This window comes from Hordeum vulgare, chromosome 2H (assembly GCF_904849725.1).
Source record: "Hordeum vulgare subsp. vulgare chromosome 2H, MorexV3_pseudomolecules_assembly, whole genome shotgun sequence".
Classification (NCBI taxonomy): domain Eukaryota; kingdom Viridiplantae; phylum Streptophyta; class Magnoliopsida; order Poales; family Poaceae; genus Hordeum; species Hordeum vulgare.
Window position 1 is genome coordinate 499,160,514 of NC_058519.1, and position 11,689 is coordinate 499,172,202.

Below are 11,689 nucleotides of genomic sequence, written 5' to 3' on the forward strand. Positions count from 1 at the left end.
CTGATACTACGAGAGCATCACTACTGCTGTCTGAGTCACCACCATTAGTAGACATGTTAGCACTAGCCTCACCCTTCAGTTCTGGGCATTCCCTCTTTATATGTCCCCATTCCTTGCACTTGTAGCACTGCACCTTTTTCTTCTTTTTCTTCTCCGCCTCTTGTCCCTTTCTGAGATGATTACCTTTAACTGCCAACCCCAAACCTTGAGTACTATCCCTTTCAGCAACATTCTTTTGCTTCCTCAACTCATGTCCAAGCAATGCTGTCGTGATTTCCTCATTATTGACGGTTGTCTTTCCATGTGTCAACCTAATGACCAAATGCTCATAGGACGGTGGCAACGAAACAAGAAGTAGTGCCTTATCCTCGTCCTCAATCTTCACATCCAGCCGTGCTAGATCCGTGACCAACTGATTAAAGACGTTCACATGCTCCACAAGATCCAACCCCTCCTGCATCTTCAGCCCATAGAATTTTTGCTTCAAATACAGCTTATTGGTCGTTGACTTGGACATATAACGACTTGCCAACTTGTCTCAAATTCCCTTAGGAGAATCTTCATCCATGACATGATACATGACCTGGTCCGCAAGACACAATCGTATGTTGGCGGCTGCCCGCACTTGCATATCCTCCCACGTATCGTCGTCAACCTTGGCCGGCTTCGTCTCCTGCAAACCCTTCAAGATTCCCTGCTGCGCCAAAAGATCCTTGACTCTTGTCTGCCATAGACCGAAGTTACCCATGCCATCGAATTTCTCCACCTCAAATCTGGTGAACCCCGGCGCCATGCCGAGCCGCGATCTAACCGACCTGTTGCCGCCGGTCTGACCGCCCTTGCTTGCCTCTGGGACTTCCTCACGAAAAAGATCTCTAATCCCAAATTCTTCATCTGAAGCCACGCTGCAATACACGATCTACCAAGAAATTTAACCCACACCATCCCTGTCCGTCCTTCAGAAAATTTGCGTGAAGTGTCTCCCTGTAACGTCGATCAATCTCCCTGCTACAGAACAACTCCACTTGTTTTCCGAACTTGCAGACAATTGTTTTCGTGTGCTTTGATTGCCTCGTCTCCCAGCCTTTTATTATCTGTTGGACGTGTGGCGTTACCGGAGTATACACGCACACATCTAATCGCAACCAGCAGGCTTAATCCCTGGACCCACGTCCACGTACATGACTTTACCTTTTAAACTAAACTTGATCCGCTGCTCTCTGCATGTACGCTAGTCTCCAGAACTCCTGCCTCAGCACGATTTTCTTTCCTTGTGCTGCACCCCCATCCGAGAAGTCCTGCTGCCGCACGACACGATGCTTCACGTACGCAGCCTTGTACAGTAACCGTCCTTTTTCTTGTGAGTTGCGTTGCTGCCGAGATCGAGTACCACACGCGTCCTCGTGGCTTCGAGTCCGCTAGCATACGCAGCACCGCAACCAAGGTCTGACCTTCTCAATTCCGTTCGCCTCCGAAAAGATCGCCGCCGTATCTGACGACATCTTGGTTCTTTGCCAGCAATCTGAAAAACCTTGGCGAGTAATCGCGCGTACTCGCCGTACGCCAACCCTGTCGCATCAGTCGCCTCCTCGCATATCATCCATGCAGGAGCCGTGTCGTACCCTGGCCACCCGCGTCGCCGACACAATCCGTCCGCAGTGCCGCACCGTCGCCTTTGTACAACACCGAGCGCATCATCTTGATGCTCTCACACTCCGATCTATCCGGCCGTCTCCACGTCTAGTCACCGGTCTGATCGCGAGCCGAATCTGTCGCTCCCGCAACGTCTTCAACAACCACTATGCCGGTCCGATCGCCACGTCTAGCCGATCCTTTCCGACCGCAACCCATCGAACGGTCCAGGCCTCGTGCCTGAAGTGTCCGACACCACCGACCGCATCCGCGATCGCTGCCATGATCCACCTTGCGCCAATCGGACGTTCCCTGGCACCCGTCGAGCATGATCCTCGTATCTCCAGATGATCTTCTACATAACCTTCTCGTAACCTTGCTCTGTACCACTTGTTACGCAATCCCGGGTCCGCTAACACCAGTGTTTCTGACCCACATGCGTCAACAGGCCCAACCGGAGAGCAACACCGACTTATGATAGGCCTTGGGCCCTCTCCCCCCAAAAGACTAGCCTGTTTGGAGGGGACACCCTCACCCTTATAAGTCGTGTTATGTCTCCTCCCACAACCGATGTGGGACTAAACCCAACAATCTCCCCCTCACACATCGGTCACCCATGGGCCCGCTAACACCAGCGTTCCAGCCCACCTACCATGACCGACCACCCGTGAGTCCACCGAGATTTATTCCGGGCACCTGGGCTCTGATACCACTTGTTAGAATAAACCCTAATGCAAGATCATAGACGACACATCGAGGCACGATATTTGTTAACGAGGTTCACCGATATGGCTACATCCCCGGGACATGACTACGGGCGCTCCTCCCCAAGATACGCAACACCGGCCGCCCGGGCGCCGGCACAACTCGCCGGCTCCCCCGCGTACCTATTGCTATCCGATCGTCATGGGTTACAACGTGTGGTGCCCCTCGATATATAAGAGGCCTAGGATACAACGTGTCCGACTCCTACACGACTCGTACCTATCCACACCAATTACAACTCCAAGTCCACGTAACCCCTTGCGTACATAATATTCAACACAAATATAACACAAATCATGCAAATTAGAGTCTAAAACAAGGGAAAAAAGTTTGGAAAAGTAGATACGATGGAGACGTATCAACTCCCCCAAGCTTAAAACCTTGCTTATCCTCAAGCAATTCAGTTGACAAACTGAAAGAGACAAAAGAAAAACTTTTACGAACTCTGTTTGATCTTGTTGTTGCAACTATGTCTAACTGATAACCAGAATTTCAGCAAGATCACAAGCTAACCACATAAGTAAATGACATCTAGGTCTCACGGTAAACTCATATCAATGGCATAATCAACTAGCGAGCAATAATAATAAGTTTCAAACGTCAACACTTCAATCAAAACAATCATGAAGCAGTATGAACAAATGATATCTCGCTAGCTCTTTTTGAGACCGTAAAACATAAATGCAGAGCACCTTCAAAGACCAAGGGCTGACTAAACATTGTAATTCATGGCAAAGAAGATCCAGTCACAGTCATACTCAATCACAGTTAAAAGCAAAGCATAAAAATGATAGAGGTGCTCTCTAATTGGTGATTTTATAAGAAGAGGATGACTCAACACGAACATAAATAGACAGGCCCTTCGCGGAGGGAAGCATTGATTTGCAGAGGTGCCAGAGCTCAAGCTTTGAAAACAGAGATAATAATTTTGGGTGGCATGCTTTCATTGTCAACACAATGACTAAGAGTTTTCACCATCTTCCACGCTACACATGCTATAGGCGGTTACCAAACAGAAAAGTAAAGTTTTGACTCCCCCACCACCGATCAATCACATTCCACGACTAGCTGAATCCTCGGGTGCCGTCCATACCAACATCAATCCAGGGGGAGTTTTTTTTGCAATTATCTTTTCGATTTGAGCATGGAACTGGGCATTCCAATTACCGGCCCCTTTCTCGTGAATGATAGTGAATGAACACATATCGAGGATAACACGCCTAGCATGGAAGATACTGATAGCCCCCTGTCACCACATGAGCAGTTCGGGCATGCAAAACAGATTATTTTTTGAAGGTTTAGAGAGTGGCACATGCAAATTTACTTGGAACGACAGGTAGATACCACATATAGGTATGTATGGTGGACTCATATGAAACAACTTTGGGTTTATGGAAGTGGATGCACAAGCAGTATTCCCGCTTAGTACAAGTGAAGGCTAGCAAAAGACTGGGAAGCGACCAACTAGAGAGCGACAACAGTCATCAAAATGCAATGAGATTAACCAACATTGAGTGCAAGCATGAGTAGGACATAAATCACCATGAACATGAATATCATAGAGGCTATGTTGATTTTGTTTAAACTACATGCGTGAACATGTGCCAAGTCAAGCCACTTTAATCATTCAAAGGAGGATACCATCCTATCATACTACATCATAGTCATCTCAAAATTCATGTTGGCATCCAAGACAAACCATTATAAGCTCCTAGCTAATTAAGCATGGCATCAGGAACTAAGATCTCTAAGTTGTCATTGCAAACATGTTTCTCTCACAACAAAGCTGAATCAGAAACGATGAGCTAGTCATATTTACAAAAAACAAAATAGATTGAGTTCATGCCAGCTTTTCCAGGCTCATTCACTTCATCATATATCATCATTATTGCCTTTCACTTGCATGACCGAATGATGTGAACTATAATAAGAGTGCTCGTGCATTGGACTAAGCTGGAATCTACAGGCAAACACAAAGGAGAAGACAAAGTAATATGGCTCTTTAACAGATAAACAGATATGCATGCGAGAGCCACTAAACATTGTAACCATGGTCTTCTACCTTGACCCAAAGAAAAAGAGAACTATTTACACGGGAAAGCTCCCAACAAGCAAAAGAAGAAAAAGAAAATCTTTTTGGGTTTTCTCAAACTAGACAAACACACGAAAAGAAAACAAGAAAAATAAATAAACTAGCATGGATGATACAGTGGCAAAGTGTGAACACCGACTAACAAAGTGAAACTGTAAGCAAGAATATAAAGTCGGTGAGAAACACGTACTCCCCCAAGCTTAGGCTTTTGGCCTAAGTTGGTCTACTCCGAAGGAGGAAAATAACCAGCTCCAGGGTACTCCGGAGTGTACTGAGGGAGACACTGCTGTGTGAGCTCCTCTAGCTCCCACTGATAAACTGGCGTCTGGTACTCGACTGGTGGCTCGGGCACGGGCACCTGTGGTTGGGCTATGCCCCAATATGCGTAGATGTCCGAGGGCATAATAATGTACCTGCGTGCATGAAGATTGAACAAAGAAGGAGCATGCAAGGTGATAGTCTCACGAGTACCCTGACTAAATACCAGGTTATAAATCATCCTCCTATTTATATCTCTATCAAGAAAGTCATAGTGAACCATGCTATCATAATCTAGATATCTCTTAGGAAGAAGAATCTCTTCTTCCTCGTCCAGTCTAATGGGAATCTCAAAATGTCTAGCAAGACGGGTAGCATAGATACCTCCATAGACAACGCCTTTAGAACTGTCCATGTTCAACCGTTGAGCTACTATAGCGCCCAAGCTATAAGTTTTATCATTATAAAGGGATTTGTGCAAGACCGCAAGATCTGGGGAGCTAAGGGACCCAGCCTTCCCACGGCCAATCAAACATTTTCCCACGAATAGTGAGAAGTACCGAAGCACGGGAAAATGTATGCTAGCAGCTTTGGCGCAAGACACTCATTTCTCCTCTCCTACAACTATAGTATCTATGAAAGCCTCCAAGTCCCGTGGACGAGGTTCATGAATATCCCAACAAAAGGCAATTTGCAAACCTTGCAAAAATCCTAGAGTGACATGCGCTGGGGGATATCATATAAGTTGAACTCAACCATAGGAGGATTCTTCCTCGGATAGAAGTTAAAGCTTTGCACGAAAATATTAGTGAGGAGGAGGTATTGCGGACACTTATCTTCAACGAAGGCGGTAAGGCCTGCGTTCTCCACCAAGTAATAAAAGTCCTCATAAAGTCTGGCGACGCGTAAGAACACATCGCTTGGCCACTCGCACGCTCGAACTTCTGCAACTCGGGGGACTGGATACTTGGGTTTCTTCTTCTCATTCCCATCATCTTTGGGGTCACGGCCTGAAGAGCCTCTTAAGAACCTCCTCATCTTTTCCCTTTTCTACCTCTAAAAAATTATGAAATTTTAGTGATTCTAAGGAAAAGTGAATAAGGCCCAACGAAACTCGTAGCAACTACTCCCTCAAGTGCCTAGTGGCCATATTACGCATCAAAACTACTTGGGACCAGCTAAAATTAGCATGCAAAGCTCAAGAACAGGGCTACGAAGGCAGCAAAAATACGCGAAGTATAAGGCACTAGAGCAAAAACTAATTGGACCAATGGAGGAGTCGCTTACCAAGGAGCAATTTCCCCAAAACGGCTTGGTGAATGGTGCTTTGCACAAGGAGATCAAAAATCCGAGCAAGAAGAGCAAGAACACGGGTTTGAGCTGCGAAACGATTTTTTTTCTAGAGGTAGGAGAAGCAGATGGGAGCTAGAATGAGTGGAGGGGGTGCACGTGGGCCCCACAAGCCTGGTAGGCACGGCCAGGGGGGTGCCCGCGCCTCCAGGGCTTGTGGCCCACTGGTGCAATCCCCTGACTAGCTCTTTGCTACTTCTCAAACAACAGCGCCAGAAATTGACACGTTGACGGAGATTGCGCTTGCGTTGGTTTTTCCCTTGAAGAGGAAAGGGTGATGCAGCACAGGAGCAGTAAGTATTTCCCTCAGTTTGAGAACCAAGGTATCGATCCAGAAGGAGGGTCTCGTCAAGTCCAGAGTACCTACGCAAACACAAACAAGCTTGCACCCAACGCTTCAAAGGGGTTGTCAATCCCTTCAAGATTGTTTGCAAAGTGAGATCTGAAGGCGGAAAGTGCAACGAAGTAAAAAGTGTAAGGCTGAAAATATGGTGTGGAGTAGATCCTGGGGGCCATAGTGCTCACTAGATGCTTCTCTCAAAATAGCAAGTATTACGGTGGGTGAACAAATTACTGTCGAGCAACTAATAGAACCGCGCAAAGTCATGACGATATCTAAGGCAATGATCTAGCATATAGGCATCACGTCCGAGACAAGTAGACCAATACTCTCTGCATCTACTACTATTACTCCACACATCGACCGCTATCCAGCATGCATCTAGTGTATTGAGTTCATGAAGAATAGAGTAACGCTTTAAGCAAGATGACATGATGTAGAGGGATAATCTCAAACCAATGATGAAAACCCCATCTTTTTACCCTTGATGGCAACAACACGATACGTGCCTCGCTACCCCTTCTGTCACTGGGTGAGGTCACCGCACGGTATGAACCCAAAACCAAGCACTTCTCCCATTGAAAGAATCATAGATCTAGTTGGCCAGACAAAACCCACAACCCGAAGAGAATTACAAGGATATGAAATCATGCATAAGAGATATCAAAAGAAACTCAAATAATATTCATAGATAATCTGATCATAAATCCACAATTCATCGGATCTCGACAAACAGACCGCAAAAGAAGATTACATCGGATAGATATCCATGAAGATCATGGAGAACTTTGTATGAAGATCCAAGAGAGAGAAGAAGCCATCTAGTTACTAGCTATGGACCCGTAGGTCTATGGTGAACTACTCACGCATCATCGGAGAGGTCATGGTGTTGATGGAGAAGCCCTCCGTGTCCGAATCCCCCCTCCGGCAGGGCACCAGGACGTGCTCCAGATGGGATCTTGCGGAGACAGAATCTTGCGGCGGCGGAAAAATGATTATGATGCTCCCGTGATTTTTTGGGAATATTTGGGAATATATAGGCGCAATATCTAGGTCAGGGGACCAACACGGGGCCCACAAGCCTGCATGGCATGGCCCCTTGTCCGCGGGGTGGGGGCTTGTGGGGCCCGTGGGGCTCTTCTGGCTTGGCTCCCAAGTCCCCCGATCTTCTTCCGTTCCAGAAAAAATCTTTTCGGGGATTTTCTTCCGTTTGGACTCCGTTTCAAAATCTCCTCTGAAAGGGGTCAAAAACATGGAAAAAAACAGGAACTGGCACTTGTCACTGGATTAATAAGTTAGTCCCAAAAAATAAATAAAAGGCATGCAAAACATCCAAAGTTTGACAAGATAATAGCATGAAACCATCAAAAAATATAGATACGTTGGAGACGTATCAAGCATCCCCAAGCTTAACTCCCGCTCGTCCTCGAGTACGGAAGTGATAAAGAATGAATTTTTGATGTGGAATGCTACCTAGCATAGTTGTACTTTGCAACTTCTTTCACGTGGCATGAATGTTCAGATCCGTACGATTCGAAACAATAGTTTTCTATTAACATGAAAACAGTAATACTTCAAGCAAACCAGCAAAGTAATCATGAACTTTGAAAATAACAAGGCCAAAGATAGTTATCCCTACAAAATCATATAGTCTGGCTATGCTCCATCATCCTCACACAACTAATGTAAATCATGCACAACCCCGGAATTGGCCAAGTAATTGTTTTCGCACTCTTACTTTCTCAAACTTTTTATAACTATCACGCAATACATGAGCGCGAGCCATGGATATAGCACTATAGGTGGAATAGAGTGTGGTGGTGGTTGTGAGACCAAAAAGGAGGAGATGGTCACATTGACTCGGCGTATCAATAGGCTATGGAGATGCCCATTAATAGATATCAATGTGAATGAGTAGGTATTGCCATACAAGAGATGCACTAGAGCTATAAGTATGTGGAAGCTCAAAAAGAAAACTAGTGGGTGTGCATCCAACTTGCTTGCTCACGAAGACCTAGGATAATTTTGAGGAAGCCCATCATTGGAATATACAAGCCAAGTTATATAAAAGATTCCCACTAGCATATGGTAGTGACAAAGCAAGAAGCTCTCAATCATGAAGAACATGGTGCTAACATGAAGCACAAGTGTGGAAAAAGATAGCAGCATTGTCCCTTCTTTCTTTTTCTCTCATTTTTTTATTTGGGCTCTTAGGCCTCTTTTTTTATTTTCTCACCTTTTTTTGGCTCTTTGGCCTATTTTTATTTTTATTTTTTTATTTTCTCACATGGGACAATGCTCTAATAATGATGATCATCACACTTTTAGTTACTCAAAGCTCAAAGATCACAATGATGATGAATCCATAGGAAATGCCTCCGGCAGTGTACCGGGATGTGCAACGATCTAGTATGATCATGCAATGGCAATATGAGAGTGACGGCACAAGTCATGAGACGGAATGGTGGTAGTTGCATGGCAATATATCTCAGAATGGATATGAAAATGCCATAGTAGGTAGGTATGGTGGATGTTTTGAGGAAGGAATTTGGTTGGTTTGTGCATCGGCGAGAATTGCGCGGCACTAGAGAGGCTAGCAATGGTGGAAGGTGAAAGTGCATCTATACCATGGACTCAACATTAGTCATAAAGAACTCACATACTTGTTGCAAAAGTTTTTATTAGTAATCGAAACAAAGTGCTAAATGCATACTCCGAGGGGAAGGGTTGGTAGGTGTAAACCATCGCGCGGTCCCGACCTCAACACAAAGGATGACAATCAATAGATCAATTATGCTCTGACTTCCTAACATAGCGGTTCACCATACGTGCATGCTACGGGAATCACTAACTTCAACCCAAGTATTTCTACATTCACAACACCCTACTAACATAGCTTTTAATATTCCCGAATCCATGTCTTAAAACTAATTGAGAGGAATCAAAACTTTTCTTTCTACTCAATGCACATGAAGATGGAGGTTTTTGCATCCTCTTTGGGTACCTAGCACATGGGACTACTTTCATAGCATAAGCCAACTACCAAATCACGCACCGCTGTGCTCTAAAGATATAAGTGAAGCACAAGAGCAAAAGTATCTAGCTCAAAAGATATAAGTGAAGCACTAGAGCAAAAGTATCTAGCTCAAAAGATATAAGTGAAGCATTATGAGCATTCTAGCAAAATCACAATGAGTGCATGTCTCTCTCTCTCTCAAAAAGGTGTGCAGCAAGGATGATTGTGACAAAACAAAAATAAAAGACTCCTATGGTACAAGACGCTCCAAGCAAAACACATATCATGTGGTGAATAAAAATATAGCTCCAAGTAATGTTACCGATGGATTGAAGACGAAAGAGGGGATGCCTTCCCGGGGCATCCCCAAGCTTAGGCTTTTTGGTGTCCTTAAATTTGTCTTGGGGTGCCTTGGGCATCCCCAAGCTTGATCTCTTTCCACTCCTTGTCTCTTTGTCCATGAGAACGTCACCCAAAACTTGAAAACTTCACAACACAAAACTTAAACAGAAACTTGTGATAACATTAGTACAAGAAAACAAACTACCACTTCCTTTAGTACTGTAGCAAACTTGAATTCCATCTATATTGATGATGGGCTACTGTATTCTCACTTTTTCATGGCTACTACCCCCCGATACTAACCATAGTTTCATCAAAACAAGCAACCAACCCAACAAAAAACATAATCTTTCAAAAATAGACCAGTCTGTAGCAATTTGTATACTTCGTATACTTCTTTTACCTCAAAAAATATGAAAAATTACGACGGTCTGGGGAAAAAGCATATCAATGAGCAGCAAAGAGAATCAACTCAAAATCTCTTTCTGAATAAAAATGAAAAATCATCTCGTGAGCAAAAAGTTTCTGTCTTTTTCCAGCAGGATCAAACAACCATTACCAAGACTAATCATAAAGGCTTTGCTTGGCTCAAACACAAAAAGAAACACAAAAAACACAATAACAACAGAATTATGAAAGTGTGGACGCAAAAAAACAGAAAGAAAAAAGATAAATTCATTGGGTTGCCTCCCAACAAGCGCTATTGTTTAACGCCCTTAGCTAGGCATAGAAGGGATAGAATCACGTATCGTCGTCTTTGGTGCTCAAACCATAAGTGGCATGATCACTTATCATCTTGAGGTTTTCATCTTTCTTGCTAGATGATTCACCACTACTTTAGGAACAAAGACTGACTTGGTGATTTTATTGTGGGCAAAATTTGGAGTATTCTGCACAGCGGCAAAAGCGGAACCCAAGTTGGTTATAACATCCTCTAGTTTGCCAATCCTAGCGGAATCATGACCTAGCTTTTCGTTAACTGTGGGTTCCTTCTCCTTTAATTTTTTCAAAACCATTCCCACCTTGAATCCGTACTGAATGATTTGATTGTGGATCTTTTTATCCAAATTCTCAATGAGTTCAATCGTAGGGACTTTATTTTCAATAGCGTCCAGCCTACGCATCACATGTTCCAGAGTTAAGGTAGTTCCATTAACCATGAGTGGGGGTGAGCCTACCAAATTTATCACAGCTCTGTAAGAATCATCGGTGTGGCTACCCAAGAAATTTCCACCTACAATGGTGTCAAGAATATACCTATTCCAAGGAGAAATACCCACATAAAAACTGCGAAGCAAGACGGTAGTGGATTGCTTATGAGTAGATCTACTCTGAGCATTGCAAATCCTATACCAAGCGTCCTTTAAGTTTTCTCCCTCAATTTGTTTGAAATTTAGAACTTCGCTCTCGGGAGTATTGTTCGAAGTGGTGGGTCTAGCCATCAGGATAGACTATCCCACACACACGAGCAAAAAGGAAGCGAGAAAAAGGGGGAACGAAAAGGCGAACGAAAAAGGCTAATTGGTGAAGTGAGGGAGAGGAAAACGAGAGGCAACTCGCAAACAAAGCAAATGCAAGAGATGAGTTTGCGACACTTACTTGGATGAGTTCTTGACTTGATCTTCCTCCCCGGCAACGGCGCCAGAAATCCTTCTGCTACTTCTCAAACAACAACATCAGAAATTGACACGTTGACGGAGATCGGGCTTGCATTGGTTTTTCCCTTGAAGAGGAAAGGGTGATGCAGCACAGGAGCAGTAAGTATTTCCCTCAATTTGAGAACCAAGGTATCGATCCAGAAGGAGGGTCTCGTCAAGTCCAGAGTACCTGCACAAACACAAACAAGCTTGCAGCCAACGCTTCAAAGGGGTTGTCAATCCCTTCAAGATTGTTT